Consider the following 8897-nt stretch of genomic DNA (forward strand, 5'->3'; position numbering starts at 1 on the left):
ATTGAGATGAGGAGGAGGAGGAGGGTTCTATAGTCTATTGAGATGAAGGAGGAGGAGGAGGGTTCTATAGTCTATTGAAGGAGGAGGAGTTCTATAGTCTAGGAGATGAAGGAGGAGGAGGGTTCTATAGTCTATTGAGATGAAGGAGGAGGAGGGTTCTATAGTCTATTGAGATGAAGGAGGAGGAGGGTTCTATAGTCTATTGAGATGAAGGAGGAGGAGGAGGGTTCTATAGTCTATTGAGATGAGGGGAGGAGGAGGGTTCTATAGTCTATTGAGATTGAGATGAAGGAGATGAGGAGGAGGAGGGTTCTATAGTCTATTGAGATGAAGGAGGAGGAGGGTTCTATAGTCTATTGAGATGAAGGAGGAGGAGGGTTCTATAGTCTATTGAGATGAAGGAGGAGGAGGGTTCTATAGTCTATTGAGATGAAGGAGGAGGAGGGTTCTATAGTCTATTGAGATGAAGGAGGAGGAGGGGGAGGGTTCTATAGTCTATTGAGATGATGAAGGAGGAGGAGGAGGGTTCTATAGTCTATTGAGATGAAGGAGAGGAGGAGGAAGAGGAGGGTTCTATAGTCTATTGAGATGAAGGAGAGGAGGAGGAAGAGGAGGGTTCTATAGTCTATTGAGATGGAGGAGGAGGGATCTATAGTCTATTGAGATGGAGGAGGAGGGTTCTATAGTCTATTGAGATGAAGAGGAGGAGGGTTCTATAGTCTAATGAGATGAAGGAGAGGAGGAGGAGGATGGATGTGGGTTCTATAGTCTATTGAGATGAGGAGGAGGGTTGTGTAGTCTATTCAGATGAAGAGGAGGAGGAGGGTTGTGTAGTCTATTCAGATGAAGAGGAGGAGGAGGAGGAGGAGGGTTGTGTAGTCTATTCAGATGAAGAGGAGGAGGGTTGTGTAGTCTATTCAGATGAAGAGGAGTGAGGGTTGTGTAGTCTATTCAGATGAAGAGGAGGGTTGTATAGTCTATTGAGATGAAGGAGAGGAGGAGGAAGAGGAGGGTTCTATAGTCTATTGAGATGGAGGAGGAGGGTTCTATAGTCTATTGAGATGAAGAGGAGGAGGGTTCTATAGTCTAATGAGATGAAGGAGAGGAGGAGGAGGATGGATGTGGGTTCTATAGTCTATTGAGATGAAGAGGAGGAGGGTTCTATAGTCTATTGAGATGAGGAGGAGGGTTGTGTAGTCTATTCAGATGAAGAGGAGGAGGAGGGTTGTGTAGTCTATTCAGATGAAGAGGAGGAGGAGGAGGAGGGTTGTGTAGTCTATTCAGATGAAGAGGAGGAGGGTTGTGTAGTCTATTCAGATGAAGAGGAGGAGGAGGAGGGTTGTGTAGTCTATTCAGATGAGGAGGAGGAGGGTTGTGTAGTCTATTCAGATGAAGAGAGGAGGAGGAGGGTTGTGTAGTCTATTCAGATGAAGAGAGGAGGAGGAGGAGGGTTGGGTCTATTCAGTGTAGTCTATTCAGATGAAGAGGAGGAGGAGGGTTGTGTAGTCTATTCAGATGAGGAGGAGGAGGAGGGTTGTGTAGTCTATTCAGATGAAGGAGGAGGAGGAGGAGGAGGGTTGTGTAGTCTATTCAGATGAAGAGGAGGAGGAGGAGGAGGAGGGTTGTGTAGTCTATTCAGATGAAGAGGGTTGTGTAGTCTATTCAGATGAAGAGGAGGAGGAGGAGGGTTGTGTAGTCTATTCAGATGAAGAGGAGGAGGAGGAGGGTTGTGTAGTCTATTCAGATGAAGAGGAGGAGGAGGGTTGTGTAGTCTATTCAGATGAAGAGGAGGAGGAGGGGGGTTGTGTAGTCTATTCAGATGAGGAGGAGGAGGGTTGTGTAGTCTATTCAGATGAAGAGGAGGAGGAGGAGGGTTGTGTAGTCTATTCAGATGAAGAGGAGGAGGAGGAGGAGGGTTGTGTAGTCTATTCAGATGAAGAGGGTTGTGTAGTCTATTCAGATGAAGAGGAGGAGGAGGGTTGTGTAGTCTATTCAGATGAAGAGAGGAGGAGGAGGGTTGTGTAGTCTATTCAGATGAAGAGGAGGAGGAGGAGGAGGAGGAGGAGGGTTGTGTAGTCTATTCAGATGAAGAGGAGGAGGAGGAGGAGGAGGGTTGTGTAGTCTATTCAGATGAAGAGGGTTGTGTAGTCTATTCAGATGAAGAGAGGAGGAGGAGGGTTGTGTAGTCTATTCAGATGAAGAGGAGGAGGAGGGTTGTGTAGTCTATTCAGATGAAGAGAGGAGGAGGAGGGTTGTGTAGTCTATTCAGATGAAGAGGAGGAGGAGGAGGGTTGTATAGTCTATTCAGATGAAGAGGAGGAGGAGGAGGGTTGTATAGTCTATTCAGATGAAGAGGAGGAGGAGGAGGAGGAGGAGGGTTGTGTAGTCTATTCAGATGAAGAGGAGGAGGAGGAGGAGGAGGGTTGTGTAGTCTATTCAGATGAAGAGGAGGAGGAGGAGGAGGAGGAGGGTTGTATAGTCTATGCAGCCAGAGTGGCCTCAACACTGAGACACAGACAGGGCATGTCAGTCCATCTGACCTATACTGCCAGTCTCTCTCTAAACCCTGCCCACTCATTGACCTGGAAACAGCAGCACTTACCGCTACTCTACATTCTGGCTGGCTCCATAACGTTTACCGGCTAGAGCTACCGTTAATGGAACAAAGAGACGCACGCACGCACACACACACACACACACACACTCTCTCTCTCTTACCCTCTGCCAGTTCATCCATAGAAGTGATCTTCTTGATCCCGTCCACCGTATAGATGGCGCGCACGCCCTGAGGCAGGTGCAGGTTGTCGGCCAGGGACCGGGTCAGCTCCATCAGCAGCGCATCATATGACCGGAACCGGTCGTTAGAGACCGCATACACGAGTCCCTTGAAATACCTGTCCCCATTCCGGTAGAACCTGACCTTCTTGGCACGTTTCTCGAGGTGAGAGTCTGCAGCGTGCGCGTGCGGTAGTAGCTGCAGTTGGCGCTGTGCGCGGGGCTTGGCACCAGGCTGCTGCCTCTCGAACCGGATCCCCGCCGGTAGAAGCACCAGTGGAGCGAGTGGACCGGCTACGGCGAGCCTTGTCCCGTTCATCGAAATGTTCCAGCTCGATAGTCTTGTTGAGAGACATCGCGGTTACCGTTAACTATGGATTCACACAGATTCCCAGTTATTTTCCCCCGATTACCGAATATTTTATTCCATTGTCATCATCAGCATGTGGTAGAATGAAAAGGGATCCTGGTAGCAGCCTAACCGTCGTATCTATTCACGATAATCACAACTAGTCAATCAGTCAACATCCCCCTATAATAGGTTACACCGGGCATGGTCTGTAGCCTAGCGATTACCGGTTCCTGATGCTGCTCCTGCTGCTGCTACGTGAGCATGTTCGGTTGGCGGTTTTACTGTAGCCAATAGCGGTCCAGCCCTCTTCCGAAGGTCTGTCTGTCCGTCTGTCTGTCTGTCTGCCGCTGGGCTGGGCTGGGCGGTGATGATGAGGTGCGTATAGAGAGAAAAGGGATCCAGCAACGTCACACCAGCATCTTACTGTAGCATCATCATCATCATCATCATCATCTGACCGGTCTATTGTAGCGTGATGCTGAAGAAACGGTGTAGGCTATTTTCTAACCTAACACTACTCTAGAGTGCATCCCACGTCCACATGACAGGCAACTTCCTTGTAGACTATAAATGGAGAAATTGTAGGTTAAATGTATAATCAACCGTTGTAGCCCAGGACATTGTTCTCCGTCAGACAGTATATGTTTAACTAGAATAGATGAATACTAGGACATTGATTTGTCTTGGACTGTGGATTAACAGCGGATGTGGCTGCACGGTGGGAATCGGTTGCTATGGGCTCGCTCTGCCACGTCTGGTTCGATATTCCTGGGATTCACGAGGGTTCTAAAAAATAAAAAGCAGGAATCCAGGAATCCCGAATAGTCCAAATTTAGGAAGCAGAAACGTCACCAACCAACCATCGATGTTTTAATTTCATTCCGGGCGTGCGACAATTTCTACGTTCTGCACACGCGCGATCGGTGCCCAACGGTTGGGTTGCGACAGGCGCGAGACAGCGTAGCTGCGGAGAGAGCGAGACAGAGACAAAGAGCGTCCTGCGTGATTATCACAACCCAGTCCTATTCTCTCCCCGGTGCTGTGCTAGTATGAGGGGATAGCGAGTTCCTCTAGCAGGTGAGCAGAGGACCCAAACGTCTAGCGCGTGCTCCCGGGGAGAAGGAGGAGCCAGGTTATTTCCGGGTCCTAGCGCCGTTAGTTAGATTAAAAAACGGTCTACTTCCTCATCGGAAGCATAATTATAACAGACTTCACGTCGTTTTTCATCCATTGAATGTTTGACAACGTTAGGCTAATAGTAACCGTTTTAAAAACGGGTAGGAAATTACTTCTGATTGGATTCTTCTCCTCATGTTCAAACCAGACCTATAACAATAGCCTCCTGCAATCACTTAACGTAATGAATTATTAACACCTGTATGTGATGACTGGACTGTTGTATTCTGACTGACTGGGTGTGGCACAGCAGTCAGAGAGTGCATTTATTAGGAGAAGGCCCTGGTCCCACCCACACTCAAAGACCCCAGCTGTCCGCCCAGCACCGAGGGTTCAGCACCACGGGCCGTGCAGGCCTCTACAACCTTAACCTATGAGGGTTCAGCACCACAGGGCTCTACAACCTTAACCTATAAGGGTTCAGCACCACGGGCCGTGCAGGGCTCTACAACCTTAACCTATAAGGGTCCAGAACCACAGGCCGTGCAGGGCTCTACAACCTTAACCTATAAGGGTCCAGAACCACGGGCCGTGCAGGGCTCTACAACCTTAACCTATAAGGGTCCAGAACCACGGGCCGCGCAGAGCTCTACAACCTTAACCTATAAGGGTTCAGAACCACGGGCCGTGCACGGCTCTACAACCTTAACCTATAAGGGTCCAGAACCACAGGGCTCTACAACCTTAACCTATAAGGGTTCAGAACCACGGGCCACGCAGGGCTCTACAACCTTAACCTATAAGGGTTCAGAACCACAGGCCGTGCAGGGCTCTACAACCTTAACCTATAAGGGTTCAGAACCACAGGCCGCGCAGGGCTCTACAACCTTAACCTATAAGGGTCCAGAACCACAGGCCGTGCAGGGCTCTACAACCTTAACCTATAAGGGTCCAGAACCACAGGCCGTGCAGGGCTCTACAACCTTAACCTATAAGGGTCCAGAACCACAGGGCTCTACAACCTTAACCTATAAGGGTCAGAACCACGGGCGCGCAGGGCTCTACAACCTTAACCTATAAGGGTCCAGAACCACGGGCGCGCAGGGCTCTACAACCATAACCTATAAGGGTTCAGCACCACGGCCCGTGCAGGGCTCTACAACCTTAACCTATAAGGGTTCAGAACCACAGGGCTCTACAACCTTAACCTATAAGGGTTCAGAACCACAGGGCTCTACAACCTTAACCTATAAGGGTCCAGAACCACAGGCCGTGCAGGGCTCTACAACCTTAACCTATAAGGGTCCAGAACCACGGGCCGCGCATGGCTCTACAACCTTAACCTATAAGGGTCCAGAACCACAGGGCTCTACAACCTTAACCTATAAGGGTCCAGAACCACGGGCCGCGCAGGGCTCTACAACCTTAACCTATAAGGGTCCAGAACCACAGGGCTCTACAACCTTAACCTATAAGGGTCCAGAACCACAGGGCTCTACAACCTTAACCTATAAGGGTCCAGAACCACGGGCCGCACAGGGCTCTACAACCTTAACCTATAAGGGTCCAGAACCACAGGCCGTGCACGGCTCTACAACCTTAACCTATAAGGGTCCAGAACCACGGGCCGTGCAGGGCTCTACAACCTTAACCTATAAGGGTCCAGAACCACAGGGCTCTACAACCATAACCTATAAGGGTCCAGAACCACGGGCCGTGCACGGCTCTACAACCTTAACCTATAAGGGTTCAGAACCACGGCCCGTGCAGGGCTCTACAACCTTAACCTATAAGGGTCCAGAACCACAGGCCGTGCAGGGCTCTACAACCTTAACCTATAAGGGTCCAGAACCACAGGGCTCTACAACCTTAACCTATAAGGGTTCAGAACCACAGGGCTCTACAACCTTAACCTATAAGGGTTCAGAACCACAGGCCGTGCAGGGCTCTACAACTTTAACCTATAAGGGTTCAGAACCACAGGCCGTGCAGGGCTCTACAACCTTAACCTATAAGGGTTCAGAACCACAGGCCGTGCAGGGCTCTACAACCTTAACCTATAAGGGTTCAGAACCACAGGCCGCGCAGGGCTCTACAACCTTAACCTATAAGGGTCCAGAACCACGGGCCGTGCAGGGCTCTACAACCTTAACCTATAAGGGTCCAGAACCACAGGCCGTGCAGGGCTCTACAACCTTAACCTATAAGGGTCCAGAACCACAGGGCTCTACAACCTTAACCTATAAGGGTTCAGAACCACAGGGCTCTACAACCTTAACCTATAAGGGTTCAGAACCACAGGCCGTGCAGGGCTCTACAACCTTAACCTATAAGGGTCCAGAACCACAGGCCGTGCAGGGCTCTACAACCTTAACCTATAAGGGTTCAGAACCACAGGCCGCGCAGGGCTCTACAACCTTAACCTATAAGGGTTCAGAACCACAGGCCGCGCAGGGCTCTACAACCTTAACCTATAAGGGTCCAGAACCACAGGCCGTGCAGGGCTCTACAACCTTAACCTATAAGGGTTCAGAACCACAGGCCGTGCAGGGCTCTACAACCTTAACCTATAAGGGTCCAGAACCACAGGGCTCTACAACCTTAACCTATAAGGGTCCAGAACCACGGGCCGCGCAGGGCTCTACAACCTTAACCTATAAGGGTCCAGAACCACGGGCCGCGCAGGGCTCTACAACCATAACCTATAAGGGTTCAGCACCACGGGCCGCGCAGGGCTCTACAACCTTAACCTATAAGGGTTCAGAACCACAGGGCTCTACAACCTTAACCTATAAGGGTTCAGAACCACAGGGCTCTACAACCTTAACCTATAAGGGTCCAGAACCACAGGCCGTGCAGGGCTCTACAACCTTAACCTATAAGGGTCCAGAACCACGGGCCGCGCATGGCTCTACAACCTTAACCTATAAGGGTCCAGAACCACAGGGCTCTACAACCTTAACCTATAAGGGTCCAGAACCACAGGGCTCTACAACCTTAACCTATAAGGGTCCAGAACCACGGGCCGCACAGGGCTCTACAACCTTAACCTATAAGGGTCCAGAACCACAGGCCGTGCACGGCTCTACAACCTTAACCTATAAGGGTCCAGAACCACGGGCCGTGCAGGGCTCTACAACCTTAACCTATAAGGGTCCAGAACCACAGGGCTCTACAACCATAACCTATAAGGGTCCAGAACCACGGGCCGTGCACGGCTCTACAACCTTAACCTATAAGGGTTCAGAACCACGGCCCGTGCAGGGCTCTACAACCTTAACCTATAAGGGTCCAGAACCACAGGCCGTGCAGGGCTCTACAACCTTAACCTATAAGGGTCCAGAACCACAGGGCTCTACAACCTTAACCTATAAGGGTCCAGAACCACAGGCCGCGCAGGGCTCTACAACCTTAACCTATAAGGGTCCAGAACCACAGGCCGTGCAGGGCTCTACAACCTTAACCTATGAGGGTTCAGCACCACGGGCCGTGCAGGGCTCTACAACCTTAACCTATAAGGGTTCAGAACCACAGGCCGTGCAGGGCTCTACAACCTTAACCTATAAGGGTTCAGAACCACAGGCCGCGCAGGGCTCTACAACCTTAACCTATAAGGGTCCAGAACCACAGGCCGTGCAGGGCTCTACAACCTTAACCTATAAGGGTCCAGAACCACAGGGCTCTACAACCTTAACCTATAAGGGTCCAGAACCACAGAGAACGCTGGATTTAGGATACAGCCAAACAGCGTTGCACTTCATCGGATGAAAAACGAAGCCACTTGTACGTCTAATGTGATGCACTAATGTATTTTCTGTGAAGCAACAATTAAAATAAAAAAAAAAACTTTCAATATATAATGTAAAGGGGACTAAAACACAGAAGTCTGTAATGTTGCGTCCCAACCATCTCTCCTTCCTCCTGAAGTGTCCACTCGTTCACTACTTACTACACATGTAAAATCATTAGATTGGTGTAGTCATGGGCAAGAAGGAGTTTCCGTTAACCAATCATTTCTAATGTCTCCTAGAGTGTGCACTTGTTCACTCCCCTTCATGGATTTAAGATGAAATGATTGGTTAACATAAAACTCATTCTAGCCCATGACTAAACCTATCCAATGATTTGACATGTGTAGGGAGTAGTGGACACTTCAGGAGGAAAGAGAGATTGTTGGGACGCAACATTACAGACTTCTGTGTTTTAGTCCCCTTTACATTATATATTGAAAGGGTTTTTATTTTATTTTCATTGTTGCTTCAATAGAGTGATCGGGGATGTGCCACTATAATTATCCTTCACGGAAAATACATTAGTCGTACAAAAGTCGCACATTAGACGTACAAAAGTCGCACATTAGTCGTACAAAAGTCGCACATTAGTCGTACAAAAGTCGCACATTAGACGTATAAAAGTCGCACATTAGACGTACAAATGGTTTCGTTTTTCATCCGATGATAACAGAAGTGCAGCCACACAACTAAGGCAAACATTTTTTTGCAAAAAAAAAACATATTTCAAGTGTGTTCGGCCTATCATAGATATCATGAAGCTATATTCTCTCTAATGTTTTGCTTAAAGTTAATCTTGCATTTTACGGGAGAAAAAAATATAGGCTTGGCTACAACGAGAAAAGTACCAGAGAACAGTAGCT

At 49.2% G+C, this 8897-nt stretch overlaps 1 pseudogene; it reads right to left on the reverse strand.

Moving 5' to 3' along the window:
• Nucleotides 1–4298, reverse strand: part of LOC127925721 (serine/threonine-protein kinase DCLK2-like) — a 59964-nt pseudogene extending 55666 nt beyond the window's left edge.
• Nucleotides 4299–8897: the final 4599 nt, after the last annotated feature.

This window comes from Oncorhynchus keta, unplaced genomic scaffold, assembly GCF_023373465.1.
Source record: "Oncorhynchus keta strain PuntledgeMale-10-30-2019 unplaced genomic scaffold, Oket_V2 Un_contig_6160_pilon_pilon, whole genome shotgun sequence".
In the NCBI taxonomy this organism is placed as follows: domain Eukaryota; kingdom Metazoa; phylum Chordata; class Actinopteri; order Salmoniformes; family Salmonidae; genus Oncorhynchus; species Oncorhynchus keta.